Source organism: Dasypus novemcinctus, chromosome 4 (assembly GCF_030445035.2).
Source record: "Dasypus novemcinctus isolate mDasNov1 chromosome 4, mDasNov1.1.hap2, whole genome shotgun sequence".
Taxonomy (NCBI): domain Eukaryota; kingdom Metazoa; phylum Chordata; class Mammalia; order Cingulata; family Dasypodidae; genus Dasypus; species Dasypus novemcinctus.
The window spans coordinates 40,873,351-40,888,793 of NC_080676.1; the positions used below are offsets into that span (position 1 = coordinate 40,873,351).

General features: G+C 40.1%; 1 protein-coding gene across 5 annotated transcripts in view; it reads right to left on the minus strand.

Annotated features, from left to right (window-relative positions):
* The window catches only part of MECOM (MDS1 and EVI1 complex locus), a 573,098-nt gene that overhangs the window by 178,390 nt on the left and 379,265 nt on the right, over positions 1–15,443 (minus strand). The window lies entirely within an intron of this gene.

Below are 15,443 nucleotides of genomic sequence, written 5' to 3' on the forward strand. Positions count from 1 at the left end.
CGGGCAATCTGCATGTTTACCCCTCCAGTCTACACCACTTCTGGAGAATCATTGCTCATCCTAATCACATTCAAAGTGCCCCATAAAGGCAGCATGGAATTCTACTTACTGGCAATTCCTTTCTTGACAACCTGAGGACTACGATGGGCTTTGTCTTCAGGTGCTAGGTCAAGGCTACGTCAAGGCTACGTGGAGGCTGCTAAGCCAGCTGTACCCAAAGCTCAGCAGGCAGGAAGGAACGTCTCACACCTCTCCAACGCTCCTTAGGGATGAGTGAGGATTGCTGCCAAAGTAAGAATCTGACTGATTTTTCAAGAAAGGCTACATAATCAATAAACGTCATTTATTTAAATTCAAGTGAATTTGACCATGAGAACTAGAAAGCTAAGAAAGCCATTCTGTAAACTTAAAGTATGCTTTATGAAGTAAGCCTGCTTCCCTACTTCATAGCATTACTCTGCTTTGTGAATGTATTTCTTAACATAGCTCAAAGTAGCATGGGGGTTGTTGAGGAGGGAGAAGTCATGCTTAAATTGGAGCTTCTATCTGAGGTGAAGGTAGCACAACAACGTGAACGTAATTAACAGCATCGATATTTCTATTTGAATGTGGTTAGAAGGGGAAATTTTAGATTATATATATGTACTAGAATAAAAAATTAAATAAACAAAGGACTGTACTACACAATGAACGCTAATGTAAACCATGGACTATTGTTAATAGTACAAGTATAATAATATTCTTTCATCAATCATGACAAGTGTGCCACACTAATGCAGAGTGCTAATAATAGGGTGTATATATGGGAACTCTGTATATTCTCCACATTTTTTCTATAAAACTACAACTTTTCTAATAAAAAAAATTAAGGTTTAGGCAAAATAAACACTGGAGGACAGGATTTAAATTATGGAGGCAAGTGAACGAATGCAAAATAGAACCATGCCCACATGTGAAAAGGCTGCAACACAAATGCTGAAGTTTCTCTAGTTTCATATGAATGTGACAAAAATATCTATAGCTGCACTGTCAAAACAGCTACTTACCACATACAATTATAGAAATTTCAAATAAATAAAAACAAATAAAATGAAAATTTCAGTTTCTTGTTTGCACTAGTCATATTTAAGTGCTCAATAGGTACAGGGAACAAGTGGCTTCCATACTGGACATTGCAAATTACAGAACATTTTCCTCATTGCAGAAAGTTGTACTGGATGGCTCTGATTCTAGAATTCATAACAGTCTTTAAAGTAAACATAAATATGCAACGTAAACTAAACTAAAAGGACATGGCTCCATAAAACTACACAATAAGGAATAATATGCTGAAACCATTCTTGCTTTAGCTCCATCCTTATTTAGGGGAAAAAACACTTTCAGAAAACAGGCAGGGCAATACATGAGCTAACTAGCACCATGTCCAGGAGAGTTTACACTGAAGCGCTCCCTTCAACCCAGAAAGGTACGGATAAACGCGCATACACACACTCAAGTGGTATGCGAAACATGACCTTATTACAGAGCAATGTCCATCTGAGGGCTTGCCAAAATGGTATGGGTAGACCAGGGACGTGATATGGAGGTAAGGACTTGGAAAAAGGAGGAAGCCAAAACTAAGCGGTACCATTTGATCTGTCCAAGAGCATGATCTCAGAACAGACTGTTACTGGAAGGACTGTTCCTGCACAATAGAGAACAACTAGCCATTTTCTATCTTCGTAACATTAGATGTTCAAAGAAACGTTTATCACTGAAATTTGCTCAGGATCGAAATAGTTATCAAGATGGTGTCATTGGGCCCATTTTTGGAAGGTCTCCTGCCTCGGGTGTTTAAAGTATGTTATACCTTGTGTGCAGCAGGGCCTGATAATGGCCAAGGTCATCTTCCAAGCTGGGAACATTGTTATCCTGGCAAATACCTTAGTTTTCCGATGATATGCAAATGCCAACCTAAAGTACACGATTTGCTTTCACCTTCTTCATTGTTTTTCTTTCTTACTGCTCCCATTTGATAATGTGTGCATCCACATGCTTATGCCTGGGGGGTGGCCACATGGTATAATTATAACAGCTGTGCAGGATTAAGGCTCCCGAAACTATACCTTCAGTGTGAGTTACAGATTCGATTGGACACAGCACAAACATTCTAGAGTATACCTAATTCTAATTTGTACAGTTGTAATAAAATGAGAGCTGGTAGAGTTATTAAATTTTTTTTTTTTTACTCTATGTGGATTTTCATATTTCATTGAATCCTTAGTAATGCAGTTTATATTTCCGTGTTTGTTTGTTTTAAGTAGTGGCATCTTTTTTTGAAACTAGGAATGCTCACTAACATATCTACTTCTTGTGAATTCTACAGTGACTTTACTGATGACTGAAATCCAGTATGTTAGAAGAAGAGCCACTGAATGTATGCAGCACTTGATAAAACATAGTAATATATAACTGCTTTTGATGATCTCAGCCACACATTCAGGATTTTATGGCAGGTGGTATTTGAAAGGTGAATGGGAAAGGATGAGATTGATTAAGTTATGTGCCTGAGGACTTCTAGCCCAGTATTCATTTTTTAAAATTAATTTTAATTTTCTAAACAATACATGAATAGTTTTTCTTGAAAAATCCTAAATAATATTAGATACAAGGCTAAAACCCCTCCAATCACCACCCAATCCATGAGCTTACCCTCTCCTCAGAGACAACCACCGTTATCAAATGATGTGGATTCGATTTTTTTTATACCTTTATGACCACTCACACATACCCAGAATGCACACCTAAGGAGAGCAGGTGTTGCATTGTTCATAGCAACAGAAATACTGAAAGCCATCCTAAATGTTCAAGAAGAGAATAACCAAATTAATTGTGATTTAAAGTAAATGGTAAATTTGTATTAAATAAGATGAAGCATCCACAGCACTTAGAAAGAGCATGACACAGAGTCGGCACCAAGGATGCTATCATCATAAGGACCCATGCCATTCAAGGACATTGATTATCAAAGTATTAGAGAATTAGTATGACACAAACCTCAGAAAGATGCATCCAATACAGTACGAACCCCTCTTTATTTGTGGGCACACATACACCCCCACACGATGACGCCACAAATTTTCTAGGAGTTCCAGGATTCTGTTCACTTCACAAGGCTTCCTCCCTTCTTTTAGGACATGAGGACACCTAACAAATTATCACAGACAACAAAGCAGAAAGGGAGGAAACAGGGATGTGCATTACATCCGCCTACATGGTGTATCTCTAGACCTTGCCCTTAGTGGTGCTCAAGGGCAGTTCATTTTGTCCTTGACTCCGTTTGCACACAGGGAGCTCAAGATACAGCACCCACCTCTCACCCCCCGCACCCCACAAAGTGGATAAGAAAAAAGGAAACGAGCAAAATTGAATGAGTGCGAACCCTGCTTTGCCAGGCTCTAACTCTTCTGTTTCCACGTGGAAGTGTCTTGTCAGATAAATCTTGATTTATAGCAAAAGAAAGGAAGTATGCTCAACGAGCCGAGGACCTTGAAAAGGGAACCCAAGAGATGAATTTTAGTCCAGTTTCATAAGTCTCCCATTGGGCACAGAGCAAGTCCCTTCACCTCCCTGCCCCAGAGTTTTGGACAGAGAGTCTTTCATTATTTCTGCTTGCCTAATGGGGGTCCTTTCTTCATGATCATGCATGTCCTTTACAAATGAAACTTCCTTTGAAGACAGGCAAGAGATCAGATTAAGCCATTCAATATATATTACTTCTGTTTCCTCTTGATTCACTGTTCTCAACAAAGGCTAATTCTCAGAAGGGTCCCAGACATGAACTCTGCTCCAACTTCTAAATACAGCTCTAGCAAGGGAATTCACACTACAAAATATTCTTTCTGACTCCCAACCAGGGTTTCTCCCAAAAGACATCCCTGTACCATCTGCTCCAGCAAAGCTGCAATCTACTCCATTAATCATGTAAGCCTCAGCGTTGCCTCCCTAACCCCGAAGAAATCTTAATCATCATCCTGATTCAAAATGTTTCTGAGGTAGACCAACTCAAGTTTCTTTTGGTAGAAACACAACACAGATCTTACTCACAAACACTGCACCAAGCATAGTTTCAGCAACAAAGTAAACTCTCAGCAAGTATTTGTTGAACGAATGATGGAACAACTTTTAAAAAATACACTGTGTAAGGATTTTGCTTGTGTGTTATATTTCCATTTTTGCACCAGGTTATAATCCAATGTGTACACAAATTACTGCTTTCTTTCCCAGTTTCTCCTTAGAGACCTTCATTAGCCTTAAGCCTCCTGACATTCCCTAGGCCATCCCCAGAATTTTATCTGTACCCTGAGGCAAGTCTTAATTTTGCCAAACTTTAGTCCATCTGCATATTGGACAAGTCCAGTCCCACAAATCAGGGTCCAAATCCAAGCACCTATTTACTTTCTGTCATTGTTCAAATGCAAATTTTAAATGTACACGTGCCCACTTAATACAGTAAAAACGTAGTGAGTTTCCAAATTTCTTTTGAGAATTATAACAGAAAAGTCAACATTGAAAAATAAAAGTTTTTGTATAACCTCAAAAACATTACTTTCTTAGGACTGTTTCCAAAGGTTAGATGGGATGTTTTTTTAGGTTCATCCATATACCCTCAGGATTGTTCATATTAATAGTAATTCTTTAATACTTTGTTTGATAATCAATGTCCTAGAATGACAGGCAATCAAATCAGACAGAGGTGAAGCTGAGTGAGCAGCTGCTGCTTTGGAGAAGTCCCAGCCAGCATCATCCAGGGCTTTTGATGTGTGACGAGCTTACTCCCCTCCCCAGGTCCTCAGCATTTATTTGACCTTGAAGAGATAAGTCAAGTATTGGGAACTGTCCAAATCTTTTCAGAGATGTCCAGACACTCAGAAACGCTCTATTTTGAAAATACCAACATTCCAACTACGAACACGATGCACTGCTGGCTGCTCCGATATCATTTCCTGTTTCCCCAGCTCCGGGCAGTAAAGACCCACACGGCGCTGGCCTGCCCTGAGCAAGCTCAGGTGTACTTGTTTTCATTCAGTTTTGAATGAAGCAGCATTAAGAACAGCCTTTGACCTATCATTTCATAAAGATTTAGATTAAATAAAATTAAAATATGTCACAGGTTCAGGGTTGGCTTAGTTCACCAAAGCGTGTTTTAGCTTGTCAATTCCTAAGCATTTTCTTCAGATTAGGCAAGAGCTCTGTTGCCCTGTGCCTCACCCACCCCCGGCCTCCCCCCACCACCAAAATAGCCAGGACCTCGGCAACAGGAGTTAAGCCGGGGCCCCTGACCACAAATCCTAATTTTTCTTGTGGTTAGAATCGTGGCTTTGCCTTATATGTAGAATCCAGGGTCTTGTTCACTCACTGGAACATTGCAATTAGCTGGGTCACTTTCTTCAACAAAATACCCCCCACCCCCACCCCATTTCCCTGACAGAAAAGAAGACCAGAGTAGGTTGCTTGCTAAATAGCTGTTAAATGGGAATTAGCTGATACATATGAGATGAGGAGAGGAGGGAAAAGTGGGTAGTGGCAGTGGAGACACAGAAAAAAAAGGGGGGGGGTTGTTGGGGAATGAAGGAAAGAGAGGAAAATAAAGAAAAGGAAGTTTACTGGGCTCCTGATATTAGGAAAGTTACAGAATTCCATTCCTGGAAAGTAGAGTTTTATATGTGCATGGTTATGTGTGTTTGTGGGTATGAAAATATAACTGTACAGATACAATTTTGTTTCATTGTTCATGAAAACGTGATCAAGGATAATGCAAATTATTTAGTTAATACCTACATATTCAATCTTGTTTTTAAAATCCTATCTAATATTCAATCTACATTTTAATTAACAATAACCTGATGACTTGCTGTTTTGTCTCAACGAGTTTACTTCTTTGATTATTAGCATTTCTGTTGCTTCCCAAAAGGCAAAAACTCTGCTCTGTTGCTTGCAAAAGCAAAGACTAGAGCTTTGTTGTTCCTACAAAAGGGTCAAAGTTTTTAAAAGCACCACCCTTTAAAGTTCTTTCCACAGACATCTCTTTGAAATGAACAGTAGTCCCACTCAGAAATTATGGAACAGAGTCAGAGAGGAGAAAGACAAATGGGTCAGCTATCGTTATCAGCCATAAGTCACCCAAAGCATAATTCTTCTGAATGAAATAAAGTTGGCAGGAAGGAAAAGAAGTCTCTGGAACATGCCACAGGATGAGGCACAATCAAGAGCTAGAGCCATCTTTCTCTCTTACTCTAAACATGCTACTGGTCAAGAGCAGCTAAATAAACTGCTCTGCAATTTCTATAATTTCCATGCATTTGTTTAACCATCAAATGATTATTCTGAGAAATCCACTGGAAAATGCAGATGAACATCTGAGTTTAATTAATTCAGTTTCTTCCAAGTTTCCTAACTATTCAGTAAGGAAAAGTGTCAGGCATGTTATGCACACATATATATACATATATATGTATACACACATACATATCCATGTATGCATATGTACATACATGCATACATATATAATTTAAGGCTTACCCCTCCCGTGTAGGAAGACATTTATAAACACAATCTCAATCTAGTGAGAGAAATTCATAAACAAATACTTGTGCAAACACTAGAAGAGATTGAGTAATAAAATCTACAGAAGCGAAAAAGCAAGCATGATATATTTGGGAAACATAAGACATTTGGGACAGATGAAGTATGGTATATGAGGATGGGGAAGGGCTGTGGCTGTGGATAGAGAGTGAGGGTCTAACTGGGAAGACCCTGATATGCTGTGCTCAAACATTGCATTCCACTATTGTGGGCCTTTAAATGCAGGGATGGCATGATGAGATTGTGTTTTAGAAAGAAAGGATGAATGGTAGAGAGAAGATTGCTGGCAAGGAAAAGATGCCAACTCTAAGTCTGGGGCTATTGTGATGACCCAGGTGAGAGTTGCTGATGTCCTGAATGAAAGCAGAAGTGAGAGAAGAGAACATATCAGAGAAGTTTAGGAGGGGTAATGGCCAATTGAACTCCTCCTGGTGTTATGGATCTGTCTTCTATTCAAACAGGAAACTGTGTGCTAATCGATTTCAAAGACTTTGCTCTGAATATCCTAAATATACTGCACCAAGCTACTTGGGAAGTCTATTTTTAATCACTCACATAAGGTCCAGTTCTGATGTAAAATCTTGCTACACAAAGTTTAGTCAATGGCTAAAAGCATCCAACTGGGAACTGTTAGAAATCTCAGACCCCATCCCAGAGCCACTAAATCAGAATCTGCATTTCAACAATTTCCCCAGGTAAACTGAATTCACATTGCAGTCTGAGAAGTACTGATATAAAGAAACTATTTCTGGTCTTAAAAATAGCTGGGCCCATTTGTTGACTTATTCATTCATTCATTCTTTCCTTCACCAAGTACTAGACACCTAAATGAGCCAGACACTGTCATTCTCCCTGCCTTCATCATCACACACCCTGTCAACAAAATTTGTTGAGTGTGTATCCCAATATATGTATATATTTACTGATAAATTATCCACTATGCTACTGTACCAATACATTATAACAATTAATATAGCCAAATAAAATATGACAGTAAAATGATAGAAATAGGGGTGTTATTATTTTCCTGTACCCCAATAGGTCATCCTCAGCCCTGGCATGTGGGAACCCACTTGGGAGATCCCTCATTCAGAGTACTTTGGATGAGAGAAATTTTTCGTGGGGACCATGTAATCCAGAGGTGTGCTTGCTTCAGCCTTCAGGGTTTGTCTGTAGGTTTAACACTCTCCGTGACCTATTAGCACCACAAGAGCTATCAGTGCATGTGGAGCAGTGTGAGAAGCATGAGAAGGAATCCAGGAAATGTCCAAGGATGGCCGCCAGGTGATGACTTGTACCACAGAGCCCTAGGTAGCTTCAACTGCCCATAAGCATCCCATGATGATGAGGGTGAGGGGAGACAGGCATCCATTTTGTTAACAGTCAAGCTGGAATCAACTACAATTCCAAGACAAATTATTTGAAACTTGCCAGAACTGAAAGTTAGCCTCATTTCCATAACCACTGTCTTTCACAGTAAAGATCCAGGGGTTGATTTCATAGAAATATTTAATATGCAATATTAAGAGAAATGGCGATGGATAGCCATTCAAGGAAGGCTTTCTCAAATTTACATAGCTACTGAATATAAGCTAATCAGTATGTAATTAGCATTACTTTTTAAAAATTCCCTCCCCCTTGCAACTTTTTTGTGCGCTGTCTGCTCTCTGTCCATTAGCTGTGCATTCTTCTGTGTCTGTATTTATTTTATTTATTTCCCCTCCTCCCCTTGAGGCTTGCTTGCTGTCTGCTCTCTGTGTCTGTTGCTGTACTCTTCTGCAATTTTTTTTTTTTTTGCTTGTCTCCCTTTTCGTTGCGTCACCTTGCTGAGTCAGCTCTCTGCGGTGCTTGCGGGCTGGTAGGCACTCCACAGCGCTTGCATGCCGGGCAGCTCTCTGCAGTGTGCAGGCGAGCCTGCCTTTACAAGGAGGCCCCCTGGGACACGAGCCCAGGGCCTCCCATTTGGTGGATGGGAGCCCAACTGATTGAGCCACAGCCGCTTCCCTAGATTTACTTTTTAACCTTACAAAGTAATCTGTATCAAGTGCTGAAAGAAACAATGAAAATGTAAAATGTAAGTACCTAAAAAGCTACCTGATGAACAATAAAAGATGTATATGATTTCCTCAGGGTCAGAGACTCCTCTTTGTATCTCTAGCAACTTAAATTGCACTTAGAAGACAGTAGATGTTCAGTAAATGATTATAGAACTAAAAGAAAAGGGGGAGAGGGATTGAAGGATGAAGGGAGAGAATAAGTATCTATACTTACACAATACTTGTACAATAAGAGAAAAATAGCTTGCATGTCAGAAAAAAATAATAGTTGTTACATGAATTATTAAAATACTACTACTACTAATAAAAAACAACAAAACTCATATGAGAAAGAACCTCTCCAACATACTCCCGTTTATCAGGCTGAAATTTCTAATCACAGATCTCACCTCCAGAAATTCTGAATATAACTTTCCTAGGATCTATCCCTTTCTTTCAGTAGGGCAATAAATCAATTTTACTATAAGTAGTCAAATAATTTTTGAAATGCATTTACATGCAAGTTCCTTAAAATTATTTACTTTGTCCACAAGTCATTGAAAAAGGAAACGGCGATAGATGTAGTTACATAGTTACATGGCCTCCTAGCTGACACCTATCACCATTTCCTTTGTTCAAAATCAACTGCATTTTTTTTGTAGCAAATGACTTCTACTGATAATTGGTAATACTAATATTTGTGTCAGGTTATCAAAAACCTTTCCCAAGAGTCATGGTTGCAGTTTTATCACTAATATATTTATCTGTTACATCAAAGTTTTTGTGCAATAACCTTATCTCCATTTCCACTGAGTCTCCTCCACACTCACTGTCAGCCTGGACAAAAGGCGCTTTGTAAAGTTGCACCCATTAGAAATAGTTCCTTCAGGTGCACAGACCAATCGCCAGTGCCAGGTTCTGTAACCAGGTTTCACTTTGAGTTCAGCGCTCTCCCATCCAGACCCTGCCTGAGTAGGGCCTTCCACAATCAAGATGCTATGGGGAATCGAGGTTATGATACAGGGAAATGTGCTCACGTACCACAAGGCGCCCAGATAATTGCCTTTGAGGAACCCCTCGGTTACATTCTAATCCTGAGTGCTTAGATTAGGATCACTGTTCACTCTTGGACAGGGATGCATTCTAGCCTAAGAAGCCTATTTTTTTTAAAACCTCTTCTTGAGTATTTATTACGAGAAATTCGTGAATATATTGTATTATAATGCAGTAATGTTCTTTAAATGCCCTTTGAACCTCTTGGGTAGTGTTAGGGTGCTAAGCTTTGAATTTTTAGGTTTACTTTTATAGTTATTGTGGTTTCTCCTTTTCTGTCATTTATCAGTCTAAGAAGTCTATTTTTGCCTTGGCTTAACCCAGAGGATCTCCCAAGTTCTAAATTGGCAGAAAAGATTTTCCCAGGAACAGTCTTCCCCCACAACAAACAAGCCTCACTCACCATCTGAAATCCCAAGTGATCCCTAAATCCTCAAGGGAGTATTATAGCAAAATTGCTGACATCCATTTGTTAAAAGTATGTTCACACACACATATGTATGTATGTATACATATATATACACATCTATAAATGTGCCTATTACGTGCTGCTCTCAAAAACATTGTATATGGTAAGTCTTAATATTTTCTTTTTTAAAAACGAGGACATAGCGGTTCAGAGAGTTCATACAGCTTATCCAAAGTCCAATCACTAGCACTCGAGTGTGCCTCACATGAAGGAAATCATAAACCGATTCTTACTATGCTAGCCCATCACTTCTAATATCATAGTTGCAGCAATTCCGGCTGAGTCTCGCATGTGCAGGGGGCACCGTATGTCCGTGGACGTCGGCGTCCTCCTCGTGGTCTCAGGCAGTGGGTCTGCCTCTCAGGAAGTGGGAGGGGAGGGGTCGCCCTCCCTCACATGACCCACCGCGAGGCCCCCACGGTGTGAAAGGAGGTGAGTCCCCAGTGGTGACTCTTTCATCACGAGGAGAAATCTGACCCTTCTTTCAGATGTGTGGAAAAGGTGAAAAAGCTGTTTAAAAAAAATTTTTTTTTACCAAGTATGATACTTTGAATTCCCTCCCACCCAACTCCCAAGAGCCGGCAGGAGGCTTCTGGGCCATTATGAAACGTGTCTGTGAAGCCCTTCAGTGGCGCGGTGGACGGGCGGTGCAGGGCCGCAGACGGGCAGAGGCCCTGCTGCCGTGGCATTCTGACAGTGCCTTTTCAACACATGGACATTATTTCTCGGAGCAGTAATCCCATGAAACTTATTAAATTTTCCATATCCCACAGACCCCACCACAGCTTTCCGTCCCGCCCTGAAGAACACTCTCGCCTCCCAGGGCAAACACATTCTATAAGAAGCTGCCCAAGAACTGCGTTGTGCTTTATCCTCAAACAAGCCGGATGGCCGGTTTTGCGTGCTGTAACAAGTTGAAGCCCCAAACTTCCTTCATATCTAGTTTCTTATATAACAGAGTGTCTTACTAGAGTAGACTGAACAGACTTGGCGAAAAGGTGAAAGATGCTAAGGAAACCTCCACTCAAACACTATTGTTGAGAATATTCTGATTGGTTAAGATAAGATGTACTCTCATTTCCCTGAGAGTTTTATCTTTACAGATAGTCTGTACAGTCCATAACAAAGTCTTAGCTGAGTGTTTTGCAGTTGGTTGTTATTCTCAGATACCATGCGCTGCGGTGTTTCCTTGGGGGGACGCATTCCAATTTCTTAATGGGGTGTAATCAGTAACACGTTTGCTTCAGGCCTTATAATGATGATGCTGTTAACTGCATTCACCAAATATCCTTTAAAACAGCTGTTTTCAACCAACTTTCTCTGTGAATGTACTTTTGTGTGTTTAATGTACTTGGCAAGCCTTTTGAGAAAGCCCTTGCCTACTGTTTTATTTGTTTCCATTTATAAAAACATGCGTTCGCTGCAAAGATCAGATGCATTTGTAAAGTTATCAAAGAACCCATAAGGAAAACTACGCTCTCCGTCGTCAGCAATTTCTGAATCATCTCCAGTGAAATCGGCTTTGAAGAACCTTCCCTCCAAAATGACTGACAGCTCTTTTTCAGACAAAAGCCTGATTGGGCATATAATACTTGAACTAGGAGCCCCCAAAGTCAACAATAACGGGAAACCAGACTCAGTAGGGCCACCTGGACAGGGTACGAAAGCAAGTTTTCTACTCGGCAGCTTGCCCCCTCCTACCTGGGAGATTCATTCCCAAAGTTATCAGCCAAGCCTTGCCGTCGCTATCATTTATCAGGCCTTCCACACTGACACGCAAACATTATCCTCAATTCAGAGCTTTAGTGAGGGCAGAACACCTTCTTGTAACATTATCCCAGCCAGGAAACAGGCAGCGTGCTCTAATGGCTGGTTTAAGTCTGGTCTTTGTTTTCTGTCTTCCTCAGTTGACAATGCTCCCTGCGAGGGAGGGAGCCAAAATAAAACTGCCAGCCATCACACTGCGCAAACTGCGAGAGGAGGAAAAATTTCCTTGCCACTTTATGCAACCACCTCCACCCCCCTGCCACACAGTAGATAGGACTGTTGCTATAGCCTCTTTTACTAGCTTATAGTGTTACAAGTATTTGTCATAGCCAGAGCATTCAAGTAAAAAGACACCCAGCAACCAGCCACAGACCCTATCTCAGACATTCGCCTGCGACTTCCTGAGTGTAGAAGGGGAGCTATCCCAGGAATCCCAGGGCCCTGATAAGGGCCCAGAAGCGGCTCTTCTCCACTTTTCCTCCCTTATTCTATTCTAATTCTCATTTCCTCAACACTGAAATTATTCCTTAATCCTCCAACACTGGGAAGCCAGATGTTTGAACAATCAGAGAAACCTTGCACGTTGTTTACGCTGCCCCATCCATGAGTCCTAAATAATAAAGCTCCCAACTTCCTCGCACTCAGCGTGACGGTGAATGCCAACCCCCAGCTCGGCAGCAGGAGTTCTATTTCCTGGGCCCTCGGAAGATAGAATATATCACATTTCTATTTCATTCGACCCTTTCACTCTCTCTCTCACACTTCACTGACTTTACAAGTCACCATTTCACTGTTGCAACAAAGATTACAGGGACTCCAACAGGTAAGGCCTCAAGCAAACATGGGAATGGAATGGCCTGGAAAGAAGGCAGGAGGACTGCATGGCTTATCTGCTCCTTATCTCGCCATTTCTTACCACAAGGCCTGCCCAGTGACAGCCAAGTTGTCCCGAGGCTAGGAATTGGTAATAAGATACACAACAAATAATGGGTTTTTTTTTTGCTGGAAAAATACTCAGGTAATTAAATTGTTAACATGATGGATGGCCTTATTTTATATTTGAATTCAAAGTGACTTTCTGTATCATTCAGCTAAAATGACCTGATGTCACGAAAGAAAACAAAAACAAAACATAACTCCAGACCCCTGGGAATACAGATCTTTGTTCATTTATTCAAAAACAAACATGGGTAAATTTCACTGTCCTGGGTAGTAATGTTTACTTGAAATGTGTAGAGCTGGTGTTCAAATTTCACATTTATTATTTCTCATTACTAAATTTTTGCACCACATTCTAAAAAGTGATGCAATAGAGAACTGGCCTGTAGATATGCTTTGGTTTATGCAGGAAGAGTAGGAACGCATTAGAGAGATCCATTGTTCAGAAGGCTCCAGAAGCAAGACCCTAGCGTCTGAGTTTCAAATATTAATGGACATCTCTTCTGCCCACATTGAATCCCAAATGACAATATGTTTTGTGCCCAGGGCATGGTTCTGACTAAATCAATAAACCAACCTAAGTTTGATAAAAGTTTTACAAAATATCCAGGACGTTGAGAGTAATTGTTAACATCTGCTCATTATTCAACAGCCTATGCAGGTTTAGAAGCCAGATAAATATATTTATTCATCAGCAGCCAGCATGTCACTGCTTCCTCAGTGGTGACATAAAACAGTAAGACATTAGAACTTGCCTAAGTCTCAGGTTCAGAGAATACAAATGAACCATTGTGGAAAACAACAAAGTTTTGCTTTCTCCATGTTTCACACCAGAAAGAGAGACTGAATGAGAGGGAAAAAAGGGGAAGGGGGGAGTCGGGGAGAGAGAAAGAGAGAGAGAGAAAGAAGAAAGGGGCAAGTTTTGGTAAAAAAAAATCTTGATAATTTATTTTGAACAGAAAACTCAGGGAATATGCAGGAAAAAATAAATAAATAAAAGGAAATAAAAATCTTAGAGAAGGGATCTGAAGATACCAACCATTGCAACAATATGAAGAGCATTTTTCTTGTTTGTTCTTCAAACCACAATTCAATTTTGGTTTCTTCTTTCACTTTCACAATATAAGAAATTTATCGCCACACTGAAAGGGTGAAATGGGCGTTTGAAAATAACAATGAAAAGATTCTCTCCATCAAAATGAAATTAGTTCTTTGGGAATATCCACCAACTTGCAGCTGACTTGTCCTAAACTACAACCAGGGTCAGATTCATTACGTAACAGTAACAAGAAAATATTAACCAAATCATATTCGCAATTTATTCGCTCTGCTGTGGGGCAGGGGAGGCATCTCAAATGTTTTTGAGGTGCTTTTTGTGGTTGTTTGTTTTGCTAAGTTTAATCTACTGTGTGTGCTTGTGTGTGTGTTTTCAAATTGCCCTTCCAGGAGTTTCCCCAGGACCTTGAGTGACACTTAATAGATCTCAAGTTATGTGCTCCTTGAGTATGCACAGGAGAGTTGATTTTTAACTTTCAACTACCTTAGCGTTATCTCCGATTACAATTCTGGAAAATAGATTGAATAAAGTTGCCTCAAGTTCTATGTTTTTGGTGAGAAATGAATCTGACTATATGCTATGAACTTTAACACAATCTACTAGCATCGAACCCTAGAAACTTTGTGAACTTTGCCTATCCAAAGTGAAAAGGTTCCAGAGAGGAGAGTAATAGTAGAAGAAAAAGTCACTAGTAAAAAATTGTTGCAATTTTCTGATCTGTAGGTCTATAAACTCGCTAGCATGTGTGTGCACATGGTAGGCATTCAATAAAAGTTGGTTAAATTAAATACCTAGAACAATAAGGCTGCTTCATCTAGGAGCCAATATATATTAAGAGATGAGGGGGAAAACATTAGGTTTCTGGGTGAGGATAGCAGATTGAAGACTAGCAAAGTGGAGATGAGAAAATTAGCAGAGATGCTATCTAGCTAATCAGAGCTGTAAAAGACGAGAGAGCCTCCTCACGGATTGTTCTGTTAACTAACCTGTAATTATATTGTCAATTGCATTAACTTCATTGCCCACTAATAGAGTACGTTTCAAGGAGGCAGCCAATGTTGGGATAGTTATTTATTTTTATGTCCTAATTAATCAGTACTGACACCAAACCACATCCTTCCTTCTTGCTCATTATTTAAATGACCCATTTATATGGATGAACCTCTTTGCTTTGCGCATTTCATTAGCACATTAACATGCTTTCAAAACAAAAAGGGTTGTTTCTGCCTCATCAAGTACTTTGAACAAACAGCTACTTGAGCTACCACTGACAGGCTATGCAGCCCTCACCTCTTACTAGGCATTTGTTTGGAATAGTTGAGTTTGACTAAAATCAAATGATCCCCACTTGGAGAGGGAAAAATGATGGGGAGAAAGGGGGAAATGAAGCAGGACTCCTGACTTTTCATCCAAAGTTGGAAAGCTACTTCTGTTTACCTATTTCTAGTTCTCTTACTTCTTGGTCTCTCATATATGGAAACCTAAAAATAAATTCTGC